The 13,209-nt window shown below is 38.1% G+C and overlaps 1 protein-coding gene across 2 annotated transcripts in view; it reads left to right on the plus strand.

The window, feature by feature from the left end:
- The window catches only part of LOC110473153 (ADAMTS-like protein 1), a 309,111-nt gene that overhangs the window by 256,186 nt on the left and 39,716 nt on the right, over window positions 1-13,209 (plus strand). The window lies entirely within an intron of this gene.

The raw sequence follows: 13,209 nt of genomic DNA on the forward strand, positions 1-13,209 counted from the left end.
ACAACTGCAAAAAATGAAGTCTCCTAAGATATATATTCCATATAAGGTCCTGAAGATTAAAGTGAAGTATGACTCTCATGTAGTTTAACAACAGCAAGAGCCAGATTCTGCACCAGGTACAGGGCAGAATGGTTTTGTATGCAGATTGAAGAATGAGATGCTGCAGAGCAGCCCGGCAGAAAAGGATCTGGGGGTCCTGGTCCATGGCAAGCTGAACATGGGTCAGCAGTGCCCTGGCAGCCAGGAGGGCCAAGCCTGTCCTGGGGGGCATCAGGCACAGCTTCACCAGCCAGGCAAGGGAGGGGATTGTCCTGCTCTGCTCTGAGCTGGGGCAGCCTCACCTCGAGTGCTGGGGGCTGGTTTGGGCACTGCAATATAAGAAAGACATTGAACTGTTAGAGAGGATCCAAAGAAGGGCTGCAAAGATGGTGAAGGACCTTGAGGGGGGGATGTATGAGGAGTGGCTCAGGTCAATTTTTCTGCTCAGCATGGAGGAGACTTAGAGGAAATCTCTACGTGGCCTTCTACATCCTCATGAGTGGGAAAGGAAGTACTCATCTCTTCACTCACATGGCCAGTGAAAGGACCTTGGGAAATGTCATGAAGTTGAGTAGAAGAAGGTTTAAATTGGATATAAGGAAAGAGATTCTTCACCCAGAGGTTGGTTGGGCACTGTAACAGGCTTCCCAGCAAAGTGGTCACAGTACCAGCCTGTTTGACTTTAAGAAGTATTTGTACAGTGCTCTCAGGCACATGTTCTGATACTTGGAGTGTCCTGCACATGGACAGCTGTTGGACCAGATGATCCACATGGGTTCTTTCCAACTCAACATATTCTATGATTCCATAATAACAGGTCCTTTGCAACAATTGCACTATGTTGAAAGCAAAGAGATATGTTTTCTGGATTGCTCAGAGCAAAACTACTGAAAGCAACTTTAAGTTTACCCTCCTATCAGCTTGCACTGATCCAAGTGTTAATGGCAACCAACAAGATGTTCTTGAGATACAATTTTATACATAAAACATATCTTTATTTAATTACGTGCAAGAGTCCTGAATTAGTAAAAGTGATGTTAAGATCAGTGTATGTTACATAGACATATTTCTCCCAGTAGGTCAAACAACAGTATTAATTTCTTAACCAACCATAGAAATATATTTCCTTGTATGCAAGATGTGGGTCAACCCATAGCCTATTGTGTGGTCACCAACTGTTCTTTGGATTACTGAAATTAAAGATTAGTTGTATTCTGTGTGCCTCAGTACTCACTCCTGCTTTAAAGGTGATGGATTTCACTCTCATTGACAAGAATGTAATTGTAAAAACATGCAGTATTTGGAAATTTTAATCCTTCTCTCATATTTATCCTTTACTTTTCATATAGTTTGGAGGTTTAAGACTACCAGTACCTTAGTTGCATATTTATGAGCCTTTGTTTAACTATGAGATTTTGAGATGAAACCTTTGTTTTGCCTGCTGGCCACTTAGTAGTTAAAGTCAGAACAGAGACATCTGATTCTATTCAGGGCAAGCAAAGCCAAATTTGTGTATAGAACAAGCTGTATCCCTGAATCTTTGATTCCAGGAGTATGGTTAGTGATTCTTAAAAATATTTTTTATTTTATTTACTGAGATAGAGTTATAGAGTTTTGGTGAAGGTATTCAGTAGCTGATTCAGATATACTTCAAGGCATAGGCCAGCCCATGACTATGGTAGTTAAGAAATAATGCAAGCTGCAAGCATTTTACCTCTCTCCATATTGTAAACATATATATTTCCATATTACATAAATGCATTTTACCCATTAAGAGATGTATAACTTGCCCATGATCTTTATGTGAAATACCTAAGCAATTAATAGGAATTAATATCTGATAATAATTTATTTTAATAAATATTGTATATTAATATTTTTTCTCTCTGTAGTTTTACTCTTAAATGCATAGTGACACAGACCAAACAACAGCATTTTTCAAATAAAAAAACTCAGAATATTATATGTTCTAGTTCTTGCTGATCTTCTTGTTCCTCCTGAACATTTTAAATCTCTTCCTCTATAAATATCTGTGTAATTTGGGTGTTCTTTCTCCTCTTTTTAAAGAAATACAAATTACTTCTCAGATCTTTGGGTCCCATTTTGAGTTTACCTTAGCTTATAATATGTCCCATTGCTGTATTACAACTTGCTTGAACCTCAATGCTGAAGTCAATAGAATGGTCTTTAAGGAAATAGTGATTTGAAGTTCCACATTATGAAATGTCTTTATAGATAGAATTAATTGGTATGCTGAGGACAACGCATTTAAGACTTCCAGTTTCTTGTTTAATTTCCCCTGTTTGCAAAATAAATTCCTGTACTTCAAATCCTTTTTTATGGTTTTGAGAGTATAAGCAATTTCTGCATACAACAGTTGAAGCTGCAAAGCTGGAGAATGGTGGGTTGATCCTGGCTGGATGCCAGGTACCCACCAAAGCTGCTCTCTACAACCATATGGGGAGAGAAATTTTAACTGAAGGCCCATGGGTTGAGATAAGGAATGGAAGAGGTCGCTCACTGATTACTATCATGGGCAAAACAGACTTGGACAATGAGTTGAATTTATTGCCAATAAAAAATAAGAGCAGGATAAAGAGGACTAAAACAAATCTCGAGAAACATCTTCCTCCTTACCTCTCCCTCCTTTCCTCTTCCTCCTCCCTGTGAGCAATAAAGGGAGATGGGGAGCAGAGGTTACAATCAGTTCATCACACATTGCTCCTGCCACTGCTCAGGGAGAGAAATCATCCCCCTCCTCCAGTGTGGGATCCCTTCTCAGGGGAGACAGTTCTCCATGAACTTCTTAAGCATAAGTCTATCTTGGAAGCTACAGCTCTTCACAAATTGCTTTGTTCATCGCTTTCCACAGGAGGCAATCCTTCAGGAACAGCCTCCTCCTCCTTTTATTTGAAATCAAGCTTATTCCCTGTCATCACACTTCACATTATCACAGCAAAAAAACCAGGAAATTGACAGCACTGAGCATGTGTGTTTGAATACTGATTTGTACAGACTGTTTCATGCAGCTCACACCTTGTGTTTAATGTCTCTGAAAAGGAAACAACATGGGGTTCTTCCTTCCTTCCTTCCTTCCTTCCTTCCTTCCTTCCTTCCTTCCTTCCTTCCTTCCTTCCTTCCTTCCTTCCTTCCTTCCTTCCTTCCTTCCTTCCTTCCCTTCCTTTCCTTCCCTTCCTTCCTTCCTTCCTTCCTTCCTTCCTTCCTTCCTTCCTTCCTTCCTTCCTTCCTTCCTTCCTTCCTTCCTTCCTTTCCTTCCTTTCCTTCCTTCCCTGCCTCCCCTTTAGTAAGGTAGATAAAATCTCCTTTGTGTTATTGGGTTTCCCTGTTACAATCTCTTAACCTTTCTGATGCAAGGGAAGCATTCTATTCTCGTTTTTCTTTTTTTTTTTTCTGTTTTCCTCATCCCTTTCACCTCTTCCTATTATCATAGTCCTCATACATTCTCTCTCAACATAATTTTTGTCTTCTGCTTGTGTGAATTCTGAAAAATGTTCTTTTTCTTAACTCTGGCTAGAACAAGAAAGTCTTTGCTTCCTCTAATGGATGATCAAGGATTATTCAAGGCTGCTTCTGTCTCCAGTATGGATGTCAGAATCTGTGTATAACACCAGATCAGGTGTAATTTTTATAGTTTTCATAAAATATGTGGACAAATAGTAAGTTGTTGTGTAGTTTCCCAAAAGCATGTCCCATCAATATCATAGCCAAATCCTCACCTCATGTAAATGAGTATCACTTCTCTGAAGTCATAATGAGGAGAAGATGTTTTCAGTCTGGGCAGTCTCTTTTACTTACACAGCCAGAGTGACCCTCCTGTTATCTTTTCAGTCTCTCCAGCCCAGGGATCCCAGAGGAACACGTCACCTAAGCTTCTGTGAAGTGTATGATTTGTGGGATTGCTTTAAACATTTCATCCATAGCTCAGGACAGCATCAGTTCTTCTCTGTGAAATATCATGACAGCTGCACCATTTTTGTGTTGAAAGGTTAGACACTGAAAATGCCCATAACTAAACTACCTGCTAAAAGAATGAAACAGTTTTAGGCTTCCAGTCAATGGGGGAAAAGTGTATCCATGATCCATGAAAGACAGAGTAAACTTTAACAGGAAAATCTGAAAAAAAAATTAATGACACTACAATTAACAGCACCATTTTTGGCTGAAAAGTCAAAAACAGTCATACTAGTACAAGCAATTGATGAGAAATGTATTTGGTAAGAGTGATACACAAATTGACTTCTTGTACCTATAGAAGTGTAAGACCTATTGATTCCTTAAATTTCTCTGAAGAAGCAGGATAAAAGAGTTCTATTTTGCTTTCTTCTTTCTACATAAAACTTGAAAAGCTATTCTTCTGTTGATAAATCAAACCTAATTCTAATTGTATGAGTGTTTTCATTATTGTTATTACTATTACTGTTATTGGTGGGTTTTTTTTTTATAAAGACCATAAAATTACTTCATCTATATGATAGAATAACACAATGAATCATATTATAGCTTTAACTGTAGGATCAGGTCCAATGATTATAAAACTGGGGATTTTTAAGGATTCTGTTAACTAAATTTGTTATTACAAAAAAGTTGTTTAGGACCAGAAACAGCCTTTTGTTTCTTCTCACAAAACTGGACAACTTTCTCCTTTACATTCTCTTAATTTTACAGCTTATTTTTTAACAAAATCTGCATCCCAGAAATGCCTATATTAATGTTTATTATTTACAGAGTATTAAATTTCTCTTTAAAGTTCTACTTCCACATAATAATGAAGGTAGCTCTAAAAAAAATCTGATTTATTGATTCCTAAGAGTTTATTTTGCTGTGCTGCACAGTGTATTCAGCTAACGAGTCAGCTAACAAGCTTAGTTACCTTTAGCTAATTAGTTACCTGTAGCTGGTCAGAAGTCAGACTTGGTGATCTTGGAGGTCTTTGTTCAGCCCATGGCTGAGGGGTTGACCTAGATGACCTTTAGAGGTCCCCTACAACCCAAACTAGTCCATGGTTCTATTTTGTGGTTCTAGACACACCAATGCTTAAATGACTCTGTATGTGTGTGTGTGTGTGTGTGTGTGTGTGTGTGTGTCTAGACTGGGAAAATCTGCTCTACTTTAAATAGGTGACTCTGCTGAATGTCCTGTGTATGATAACTTCATGATAGTTTCTCCTCTCTTCAATGTACAAAATGTTGCTGCACACACCCTCTCCTGTTTGCAGTTCAGCCCAAAAATACAGAACTAATCAGGATAACTCAGTTTGGAGTCTGTTGTATGGAAATTTTACTTATTGGCACAGTAAACCAGCATGAGACAGGTAAAAATAAGATTATCAGTCTCTCAAAGGCTTACAAACCTGCCTTGGGTCCTGACTGTCCATATGGGATACACCTGGGACATAGCTGCAGGAATTCGTTGCTGGGCCCATGGCTGCTCCTAGTCATTCCTTAGCTTGGGATCTGATTTCTTCACATGCCATCCTTTCAAGCCAACTCCAGTTCTGGGGAATGAGAGCACCAGGAGTCTATCCCACCCCATGTTAACCCCTCATCTGCATTTTTCCACCCTGCAACATTAATTGGTCTAATATTAGAGACTGTTCTTGTCCTCCTTTAGCAATGATAACAAGGAGGATTGTGTGCTGATTTTTGCAAGATCCCTTTTTTCTACATTTAAACGTTATCTAACTGTGAAAACTCTGAGACAGTAATTTCTAGCAGGAGATTTTTACCTGTATTTCTGTGTTTTGCTCACACAAGAGGACTGAAAGTGTTGTTGCTTGCCTGTTTGATGACATAGTAGATAAATGAATAGCCTTTGTTTTATTAATTATCAACAAAAAAGCATAACTTGTGTTTCCACCAACCCATATTATTTTACAGTTGTTTTGTTCTCTTGTTAATTAATTTCAGTTTCTGTGAGACAAAAGAGGTAGCTTTTCCCCCAGTGTGACATCTTTCCAGTACACAGAAAGGAGTGGGGTGGAGAACCATGATTCATAAGAGTAATAGCCAAATGCTTAAGTTGCTATCATCATGCCAGGTAGGAACAGTTTTGTGGTGGAGAGTGGAAGGGAAATGTGATTACTTTTTGTATGTGAAAAAACCCTCAGCTGCACTATTAGAACTCCCCTGCCCTGAGTTACTAGTTTTTTACTTTCTGAACAGAGGTTAGCACCTCTGCAGAAGTACTTTGTTCTACTCTTTTAGCAGAAACAACAAGTGCTGTTCTGCAATGATGACCAACTTTGCTGTGCACCTGTCTTTGACCAGCAGCACTCAAAGCAGCTCCGTTAGCTGGTGGCACAGGGAGGAACATTGTCATTTGGAGACTTGGCAATAACAAGAAATTTAAAAGAGCAGCTTGGAGACTTCTAAGGGTTCTCTTTCAGTTACCAGGAAGTAATTTCTGTTCATGTGTTTCTTTAGCACACCTAGAAGCCTGAGTTGTTAGAATAGTGCAGTGGCTTTATTGCTGCAGGAGGATGGCAAGATGTCTGCAATGGCAGGGCAGTTATGAGAGTCCTCAGCAAAACAGATTCGTGGTTCTCATTGAAGACCTTGGAAAGGGGTCCAGCTACTATGAAGACCCAGGACAGGTGTTTTGCAGGCATTTGAGGTAGTTTCCTATGTCATCCTAAATGTCTTCTAGGGCCTGCATGCACTCCTCTCACACACTGAGCAGCAGGATGGAGTACCATATAGACTAGCTAAGCTGTTTAAGCAGTAGTCTGGGGACATGTAGCCTCTCTCAAGTATTTGAACTGTGGAAGATATCTGTTCCTTGATAACACAGATTATGTGACTGCCAGAGCACCAGAAAATTTTTGCTGGTACTGGTACAACAGAGCTCTGCAGCTGGATCCCCATTGATCCAGCCAACAGAGGACTGACTCTTGCCAACAAAAGAAGCCTGTACAGCCCAACAGAAGAGAGCTCTGAATAGCAATTTCAAGCATGTTATGAAGTCACCAAAGCTTAGAAAGAATTGCAGTCAAATGTAATGTGTCACAAAGGTCAATTAAATGCTTTTAAAATTAGTGTTTCATGTTCTAGGAGAAAAGAATAGGTCCAGCAGGCAGAATTTACTCTTGGTTTCTCAGGGACATTGCTACCAGGAAGCTGAGGGAGAGCTGCCTTGATGAATTTTATCTTAGAATGGCCATTGCAATTACTTTCTGATGCAGTGTTTTAATATTCTTCCAAAACTGATAAATCTTACCCCTGGAACTGCTAAGATATCTAGACAAAAGGTGTGGCTTTTCTGGAGAAAAGCAAGTATTTAATTAATGATCTGCTAAAGCACACTAACTAAAAAAACAAAGGGGTTTTTTTTCTCCTTCTTCAAGAAATACACAAACATATAAGGACAAAGGAAAAACTAATTTTTGCTCCAACTCAGTATAGCTATGTAAACCTAAATGCAGCAAAAACCAAAGTGTTAATGAAATGGTAAGTGAATATGAATAATCACAGATGCTTCTTTTCTTCTTATTGTTGCCTGTTTATAAACTCTTGGAAGTAAGTTCTGTTTAAATGTTGCCTCTTACACAGCAGCAGCCCCTGGATTTCTGTATCATCAGAGAATCAACTACAGAAAAATTTGCTCATGCATCTCTGGACTCTCCTATGGTGGCCCAAACAAAAAAAAATTGGTTGGTTAGAAATTACTAAATCTGAAAAATTCCATCTTTTTTTTTTTTTTTTTTTTATCTTGGAAGATTCCTTCTAATTAAATTTACATGTAACAAGTTACCTTTCCCCACATCCAAGACTTTAGAGCAACTGTAATCCTTATTTATAAGTGGCAGCTTTAAAATTAGTTGAATTTCTATTTGTTAAATCAAGGGTAGATTCAGAGCAAGTTCATATTTCTTTTTCCCCTGAGAGAAAATTAGGAGATAGAAATTTTTCTTCAGTTCCTTCTGCTGCTGGGTGTTTACTGTTTGCTTCTAGAGCATTGGCTGACCATTGATTCCCAATGGGCTGTGTCTGCTGTGCTGGATGAATGAGGCTATTTGGTTAAATATATTTGTTCTATATTTGCTCTTTGTTTAAATATATTACTAGCAGAGAGTTCTGGCTACCTGATAATGATGGGACAGGTACCAAGCAGGATCTGCAGCTTGGTTGCAGTGGATTAGTGGTAGATAAGGTAACCAGCAGCCACAAATCTACAGTCTGGCCAGCCATGTGTTTGGAAGGTGTATCTTAGACACTTCAATGGCTGTATTTAACAATTGGGGTACTCCTCAGTAACTGAAGTTTGTTTCATACTGCCTGAACAGTTGCAAGGTATGTTTCTCTTGAATACCAAGCAAGTACACTGATTGTACATGCCACTGGACCTGCTGTTACCGGCATAATTACAAATTGCCTTGCCATTGTGAAAATCATCTTATGGTCATTGATTATATTTGGATTGTGGTGTACCTTCACCAGAATTCCTGGGGACCTGGGGGAGTCATGCCTCATGCCAGGTGCTGGTCAAGATTGCCTGTGACAGGATAATGTCATGAGGCTGTGCCAGAAAAATACTGGGGCTGTAAAATATCATCTCAAAGGCGTCGGTGCACTGAAGGGCAGATACCTCACCAGCAGGAGCTGCAAGTCCTCATGTCACAGACACCAATACAGATCCAGTTTGCTGTACAGGCTCAAGCTTGTTCTCTCCCCAGTAATTTGAAGAATAGAGCAGCTCTTCATGCTGATTCTGTAAAATAGGATTTTGAACCCATTTGAAATGATGGCTCTGATCCAAAACCTTTTTCAGCTGAGCAGTGACAATCCACACAAGTCCCACATTGAGCCCCACATTAGTATCTATGTGAAGGGCAACTTTGTTTTTCTGAGATGCTCAGAACTTCTTGCGTTTGAACTGCAGACATGCCCTTTGAAAAACAGATTTATTTATAATTGCCTGGATTTGCAAGCTTGCTTGATTACATTATTTCCTGCCTGGAATTTCTTAATGCTGAATAGAAATTATTATGAAAACTTCTTACTTCAGGGCATTTCCAGACTAGCAGGGCTGGAGCAGAACCTGTCATTGCTGGTCCAGTTTTATTTCTGGAAATATCTGCTAAACTGAGCCAGAATTCAAGTCCACAAGGGGAACACATACACTTACAACACTCATGCACGCACTCAATGATTAGTTCCAACTCCTGTTGGACTTTTAGCCCAATGCCTTTAAACTATATGCAAGCAGTTGATCTGCTAATTTCATAGCTATCTCTTTTCTTGCAGCATCCTGTAAAAAATTATTTTGCAATGTGCCTCAGAGTTAGGAAGATCCTTATTTTTGTTTTGTCAACCCATGGACTGTCAAGTGTAGTAACGGGGTGGGGGGGGCGTGAGGGTGGGGCTTGGGTGGGGAGAAGAGGGGGAGAGTCAAACTCAGCATGAAGTCTGGGACTCCAGCCTAAAATATAATATGGAATCTTTACCTCTGAGTTCTCTGTAGTACATTGTGCCAGAAAACAACACAAGCTTGGCCAACTAGGGATTAGCTGTTATTATTCTGGCTTTTTGTTACTAGACTTTCTATGCTAAACCCATAAGGAGAATAAAAAATCAGCTCACTTTAGAGGTGGTGAAGAAGGTCTGGGCAAGCAGTTGGTACTCACCAGTGATTTCCTCACTCTGGTACTACATGGCTGACATTTTCCATATACTGAGAGACCTCCAGAGCTCTGCAAAGTCTGTCTTTACTGCTTTAAGGGCATTTAGCCACAATAGTCATGAGCTTTATAGAAGCACCTTTAGAAACACATAAGAGCTTCATACAAAACTTATCAAACTTACATGTTCTTGATTTTAATGGAGTTTGGATAGTCAGGCAACTTAATGGAGTTACTTCTGATGTTTTGTGCAGTAACAATGTGCAGTTCAAGCCTCTGACCACACTTCAGCAACTTGAAACTCAAAAGATATCAGTGTGGAATGTTTGCGCTTCATTACCCTGCTTCAAGGGGATGAAACCTAACATGTAATGTTAAGTATGAAAGCTGCTTACTTCAGAACATTTCCAGTTGTAGTTTGTTGTAGTCATCCATTTTCTTGTCTAGTGGGAGCTTCTTTCTTAGACCTTTATGGATTGAAAAAGACTTCATCTCCCTAAACCCCCCAGGATATACTGAGATCAGAACTAGAATTCATTGGAATGGGAAATTTCTATTCCACAGAAACTTCAGAATTTCAACATTGGATCCAGCTTCAAACCAAGACAAGGATTTGACATTTCAAAGCTTTTCAGAGAGTGAAATATTCCCTGAACTTCTGATTCCAAAATTTCACTCTGTTGTTTCAAACTGTGTCCCCCAAACCATTACCCTGAGCTGTATATTGGAGGTACAATATCCTTACTGTGTCCTTGGCTTACCGTGCTTACCATCAATGGCTTTCCATTTCATGACACATCCTCAACCACCTCTCATCAGGTGAATATGCTCATAGGTCAGTGTCTTGGCAGACTTTTCTAGTTCTGCAGACTAAGCCAGTCTACTTTTCTTGGTAGCTGGCCTCTCCTAGTGTCTTCGACATCTCTGATTATAGCCATTTTAAAACCTTCCCTCTGTGTTTTGTTCATGCTATGAATGGATGCTTGAAAGAAAAAATTCTGCCTTCCTGTTCCTTGTTAACCCTCTCTAGATTTCTGGGCAAGTGGTGACATATTTTCACCCATTCCATAACCTTTTTCAATGAGCTCTCTGCAGCCTTGATGGACAGTGAAAATTATGATATGGAAATTACATGTTCTCAACTCAACCAAACTTCTGTTTTTTCTGCTCAGAGACAAAAGATTTTGTTCTCACGAGTTGTGTATTTTTCCTTGTCTGATATTTTGCGGTCATAAAAGTCCAGCTTGCAAATTTTTTTTTTGTGTAAGAACTACTAAAAACTCATATTAGAGATTTGGAGTAGTGTTTTCATTTTAAAGCATCAATTACTCCATTTCAAACACTAGCAACTTTTTCTAGTGTGTGTAATTACCTTCAAAAGATAGAAGAATTTCCCTAGGTAATGAGAAAAAAGGAAAAAAAGGAAAAGGAAAAGGAAAAGGAAAAGGAAAAGGAAAAGGAAAAGGAAAAGGAAAAGGAAAAGGAAAAGGAAAAGGAAAAGGAAAAGGAAAAGGAAAAGGAAAAGGAAAAGGAAAAGGAAAAGGAAAAAAAGGAAAAGTAGTAAACTTGGGGATATTTTTTATTTCAGGCATTGGTTAATCACTTGTAAGTTTTTTTTTATGAAAATTTCATACATACTCCCAGAGCTCTGCATATCTATTTAGACAGATAATCTAACACAGTAAGGAAAATTCTCTACAGAGACCTTGAGAACAAATAGGAAATTCATTTCATTTCATCAAAACTTTTAATTGCATAAAGTTATGAGACACTGCCAAATACAGTAAGGTTAATACACATTTTGTACATACCACAAAAATGTTAGTAATCACAAAAGTTTCCATACTTCCACTTCATTCATACTTCCATTTGAAACACAGCATTTCAACAGAAGAAATATTTTTATGCCATACATTGGTAATGGCTGTCCAACTCGAAAAAAGTAACAAACCACAATATAACTTCCTTTCACACCTGAGATTTTCCTGGTGGTTTCCTCCACAAGTTGTGACCTAGCTCCAAATTTCTCAGTTTATAAATTAACTTTAATCAGGGTATAGCCCATAGCAATATGTGGGCTGATGATTCACAAAGTTAAAAATGCTTTGAAGAAGTAAATTCTGGGTTTTTTAAATACATTACCTCATACCTGGAGTTAAGATCCAGCCAATTTCCTATCCGAGCAGTTCACATATTAATTTCAAAATAGGCAAAAGCATAAAGATTTGTGTAACTGCCCTAAACTGAACTTTTGAGCAGATATGAAAGGGAATTCTGGCCTTTCTTCTGTTATCTGGGCTCCCCAGCGGGACCCTTCTCACTGTGGGAGCTAGTGATCACTAGAAGGAAAATCTGATTTGTGGCATTGACATACAGTTTTCAGATCATGCAAATGATTCTTTCTACCATGTTTTACACAGTGATTTTCCTGCAAGTTAAAGTATACCAGTCTGTGTATATCAAAGGTTGTTCAGCTCCTGTAGGAATATTCTTATTCAGAGGAAAAAAAAAAAAAAAAAAAAAAACCAAAACCAAAAAAACAAAAAAAAATTAAAATCTTACACAGTACTGTGGATACAATTTGTGTGTCTGTGCTTGGAAGTTTTGTAGATGGAGCAATCACAGTCAAGACATGCTTACGTTTGCTTCATTTTTCTAACCATTAATTGTCATGATATTTTTAATTTTTTAAAATGTCTTTTGCAGTCTTGATATGGCTAGCTTTTCAAATAAATGTATAATTTTTGTGACTGTTGCTTCTTTAGGCTTCATTAATTCTCTTAGAGGGATCATAGTATAATGTGTAAGCATAGGAGGCTTGATGCAGCTCTTACCTGGAAAAAGTCGGTAAAATAAAAAAAAAATTTGATTATTGCTTTCATCAAGCTTGAATCTATAATGATTTAAATAAAATTAATTATATTGTCAATTTGACAGATAATCAAGGAAATAGCTATTCTGCAGCTAATAAAATAATGATGTTAGAAATGGGAATTCAATTGCTAAAAGAAAATACTGGTTACTGAAACCTGCATTTTCATAGACAAATGAAGAGCAAATGTATATCTCACCCTAGCAGAAATATGTAATTCTGTCCACTCAGATTTGCACAAATAAGAAATATTATTCTATGAATATTTTAGTGGGCAAGTTACACATACAGCTTTTATGAGGCTTGATGATAAGTGCCCTGTTTGCTCTCATCATTTTCTAGGACATAGTTCTCAGATTTAACTAAAACTCAGAAATGTGGGAAAAATCAAAGCTGAAAAAACACTTTATTTTAAATTCCGTGTGTTTATATATACCCTCTCTGTTTGGCTAAGAGCCTTAGCACAACCTCATTAGAAGTTATAGACAAATATTTGTTCATTGCTTACTCTGAATGCCAGAATGCTAGAAGGCCTTTTATTTTCTAGTACTTAAGAAAGGTAATTATAACATTTTTAAGACTTTCTTAATTTCTTGGATTTCTATTAATTATGTAAAAAAATTCATAACTTGGATGCAGCATTTAAAGTTCAAGCAAAAGG

The sequence above is a fragment of the Lonchura striata genome, chromosome Z, assembly GCF_046129695.1.
Source record: "Lonchura striata isolate bLonStr1 chromosome Z, bLonStr1.mat, whole genome shotgun sequence".
Lineage (NCBI taxonomy): Eukaryota > Metazoa > Chordata > Aves > Passeriformes > Estrildidae > Lonchura > Lonchura striata.